Consider the following 4,977-nt stretch of genomic DNA (forward strand, 5'->3'; position numbering starts at 1 on the left):
AGATCTTCATTCTTCTCCACGAGTGTCGTCATTTCCTCCTCATAACCATCACGTGTAAACTTGAGTTCTTCTTCCAGATCTTGGTCAATGCCTTCTTCAGATCTATCATGCATGTGCACATCTGATTCTCCTGGCGACGAATGTGTTGGTTTAACTCCTGGATGAAAGCTGCAATTGATCTATCCTTCCGGGTGCTGATCATCTCCCATTGCTCATCTCGGCACCCACAAATCTGGTAGATAGTATCCTTGAGATCCTTGTGGTAAACTTCTCCAATGCGTCCCATGGTGATGTGGGCTGCCATGCTCTTTCCTAGACTCCCGGTTGGTGCATCAAAGGAAAACTCTATGGGCTCAGTGACGGGCATGAACATCCTTCCTGGAACTTGAACTTGAATCATCCAACGCTCCTCTTCTGGTAAAGTGGCGATGTAGCTCCCGGTGAATCTTGGTACTCCAATGTTCAGGTATCTAGTGACTTCCATCAAGTGGCGTCCAAAGGGTGTATCTTCATCCGGTTGCGTGAATTTGTTCCTTGCATCCGCCATCCTAAAAGAGTAGAAAAGATGAGGAGTCAGAAATGAGAAGAGATAGTAGTGATCTAGGGTTTTAGCTTAGTGGTCGTGTCCTACAGTCAGCGTGTGCTCTGATACCATCTTGTAGCGACCAGACCTCAAACAGTTTGATCTCTGTGCATCAGTGTCATCCCTGGATTGATAATGCTGACACGCACAGTACTTGAAGGATTTATAACAGAGTAGCAATCACACACTTATTACATTGAATGTCTCAAAAGAGAACTTATTACAATAAATATGGCTTAAGGCCATCTAATAACGATAACAGCGGAAGGCTTGGAGAAGCGAGTCCATCAACTCCAACGGCATCACTGAGTATAAGACCACGACCTAAGGCACCTTACTCGTCGTCTGAAAAGTCTGCAACATGAACGTTGTAGCCCGAAAACGGGTCAGCACATGGAATATGCTGGCAATGTAACACATAAAGAGTAATGAACAGAATAATGCTATTCTACATGCATATATGGCTGGTGGAAAGCTCTATGGTTACAGTTTTGCGTAAAGCCAATTTTTTCCTACTGCAAAGGAATAAATTTTATTTAACTATCATGGTGGTTGTTAGACATTGAGAAGGGTACTCCAACTCAATCCCAATTAAGCATCATCATTAACCCAACAAAATTAATTTAAAGTAACATGATGAGACTCACATGATAATCCAGGTACTAGATACTCAAAACGTCCATAATCGGGGACATGGCTAACCATGATTAGTTTATACACTCTGCAGAGGTTTGCGCACTTTTCTCCACAAGACTCGATCTCCTCCGTTGGATTTCTCGCACTACATGGTGTTTGAGAAATGGATGACCGAGACACAGTCTTTCAGAAGCATAAACTCCCTACTCCGGGTAGACAGTTACACCTACTTCCCCTACATCTGCTAGTCTACCTCTTCAAGAGTTTACAGAACTTAATCAACTATGCTAGAGCTCATAATAGCTTGTGGCTGCACACGGAAGTTTCTAGCATGAATAATCTCATGATCCCTTTGAGCCTGGGTGGCGGTCCATAGGAGAATCACACGGTACCCCGGGATTTCCAAAAATACAGACAACACTGGGTTCCCCAGGTGTCTCAATCCACCCAGATGTGAGTTTAAGTTGCCACCTTAAGTAAACCATTAAATAAAAATCTCACATCTGCCATGAATACACTCACTCAATCCACGTCTACTAGCATAGCATAGCAACATAAGCAAACATAGAAGTAACTCCCAAAGGTTTGATAATAAAACAGGTAATAGGTACTACCTCATCTACATCCCAGAACCCACATATTAATCAGATCCTAACCATGCAATTGTTTGAGGATTGATCTAATGCAATAAAACTGGGTAGTAAAGAGGTATGATCAAAGTGTTACTTGCCTTGCTGCTGATCCGTGAAACCTAGAGATTCGAAGTAGCAAGCGGCGCACTCCGGGTACTCTATCGTAAACAAACAAGCATACAATAAGCACTCATCTAGTGCACAGGTAAAACTCAAATAAAAGATCTAACCAGAAAGTTCAACTTAAGAACTCCGGTTTGCAAAAGGAATCAAATCAAACGAAGCAACGAAAGTCAAACGGCGAAAGAAACAAGCTTTGTTTACTAATCTGGACCTAAGTCAAATTTTACCGTAACAAAAACTTGTTTGAGTTGGTTAAACGGAAAGAGGGTTTCGAGATGAAACTCTAGGCGCTTGAATCGCCTGATTCTGATAAACGAGCGAAAAGTTATACTAAAACGAAAATCGGATCAGAAATCACGATCAGAAATAATCGCGGAAAATCTGAGAAAAAGAAAAACGGACGAACAGGCTAACGAATGAACGTCGCTGTCTGCGGCTAAACGACGAAAACCGTTCGTTAAAACGAACGTACGGACGAACGCCCGCTAAATAAACTAAACTGAAAAAAATAAACTGATCTAAAAAAATAAACTACGGGTTTTTATAAAAAAACGGGCGGTTAACCGGAAGAAAACCGGCGACGGCGGCGGCGGCTACCTCGAGTCGGGGTCCGGCGAGGCGGCGGCGATGGCGGCGAGGGGATCCGGCGCCGGCGAGGGTCGGCGGCGGGGTCGGGCGCGGGCGGCGGCGGCGTCGGGTTCCAGCGGCGGCGGCGGCGGCGAGCGCCGCGGCGGCGGCTGGCGCGGTAGGGTTTCAGGGGGGCTGGGCTGTCGGCTCGGGCTCCCCCGACTTATAAGGCCGGCCGGGCCTAGAGTCCCAAGCGGACACGGCCCGGTAGGTCGGTTAGCTTTTTTAAAAAAAACATTACACGCAGAAAAACAAATAAAAGAAATACTAAACAGACTCGCAAAATCCCGAAATAAATTTTCCCCTACTTCTAAAATCAAGCCGGACAAGATGAACATTTATTTGGGGCCTAAATGCAATTTTAAAAAACGCGCATTTTTGCTAAATTCAATAAAATAGCAATAAACTCCAAAATAAAATCTTATTTGATTTTATTATCAAATCCTCAATATTTCTTTATTTTGGGAAAGTCATTTTATTCCCTCTCTCTTATGTTTATAATAGAAATAGTTGAAGATAAAATAAATCAAATCAAATGATCCTATTTTCAAAATTTGAGAAAACTCAAATATGAAAATAACGAAATCCCCAACTCTCTCCGTGGGTCCTTGAGTTGCGTAGAATTTCTAGGATTGAGCCAAAATGCAATAAAATATGATATGCAAATGATGATCTATGTATAACATTCCAAATTGAAAATTTGGGATGTTACAAAGTGTGCCTGGGGGAGAGCAGCGCACACGTACAACCGTTGGTGGGTCAAAATGTTTGAACCCTTTGCTAGGTTACCTCGGGCCTCCTTTTATAGCTTAACGGGCGACCATAGTGGCAAAACAGTCATTTTGGAATGATTAGATAGCTAACAGTGTCATCATGCCTAACTCTGACAGTTAGGATAAAGTGCATTAAATGCATTTAGTAGGTGTCATGCTGAGGTTGAAGCCCGGCAAACCTGTCGCGCCACTTATCCATCTTCTCTTGATTAGCGTGACACGCCTTCTAGACGGGTGTCAATAAAGCTAATGCCTTATTTACCAAGCCGCCACGTGCCTGATAGGATCCACCTAGTCACTTGAGAGCTTGACACTGCATTGATCAGCGATCGGCGTGTGATGAGGTGGAGCGGTGGCACCCTGGCGAAGACCTGCCGGCAAGGAGCCTGGAGGGCCCTAAGCTTGACGGCCCCGGAATCCTTACCGGGGCAAACTGGTCTTGGCCCCCAGGCGTGGCTTCGACCCCGTCGAGCTCGCCTGCCCAGCAAGGGAGGCCCTTCCTCAAGTGCATTCATGTTGACTTGATCTTCTTAATGCACCCCTTGATCTTACAAAGAGCGGTTTCTCTGGCTTATCTTGTGTCATGCATAGGCACTTGATGTATGACCGACATGATGCCTATGAACATAAATGTTTGCTGCACCAACGCCATGATTCATACTTGCTCATTTCATGCGGTTGATAGCCACTATTGCCATGCTTTGCACATGATTGCTATTACTTCTTGTCATATATTTCCATGTGTTTCCTCTCTCATGCTAGATGATTTGCCATGTATTGGGTGCAACAATACTTTTAGTCTTGCAAATGAGATTGCCCCCATAGCATTCTCACATATATTTGGATATTTTCACATAATTCTTGTGAAGCATGCTTGTCTTACTTATTTGCACCATATACCTAGAGCCATGAGTATCGCCATTGTTGCATCCTATTATTCATGCACTTGTGCTTCTAATGGTTATGTGCAAGAGAAGAGAACCATGATGATGGATGATGTGTTTATCTACCATGCGCATGTGTTGTTTGGTTTCTTTTGTGCATGTGTAGGATACTTCGACTTCGTGTCAACTTCCACTTCCCATGAGTTGACCATTCGAGCTCTTGGGAGCAAACCACTTGCGACCGACTCGCTTCTACATCGCAATTGCTTGTGCTTCGGCATTGTGAAGGATGCACAAGGACATGCTTTCAAGGTGACATCCTTCTTGACCATGGATATTGTGGACCATACTTCATGTGTTGCTTGCACCATTCACATGCATGTTAGACATATTGTTTTCACTCATGATTGCCACATTGCCATGCCTCATGGCATATATGCCTTATGTGTTACATCCAACTTGTTGCCTACTTGTCCTATTCACATGTTTGGTTGCACCAATGTCATCTCTTCACATATGACAGGCACCTATGATTGTCGCATGCTTGACTTGATTGCCTCACACATGATGAACACTTTCTCTTTCCACTGTGTTGAGTGCACTACTATCTTCACTACACCATGTGCACATTATGCTTGGATTGTCTTGGACCTTGCATTGCCCCATGTGTTTAGACATCTCATCTTTTTTAGTGTTGTGAATGGTTCACATGCATACCG

The sequence above is a fragment of the Triticum aestivum genome, chromosome 7B (genome assembly GCF_018294505.1).
Source record: "Triticum aestivum cultivar Chinese Spring chromosome 7B, IWGSC CS RefSeq v2.1, whole genome shotgun sequence".
NCBI classification, from domain to species: Eukaryota; Viridiplantae; Streptophyta; class Magnoliopsida; order Poales; family Poaceae; genus Triticum; species Triticum aestivum.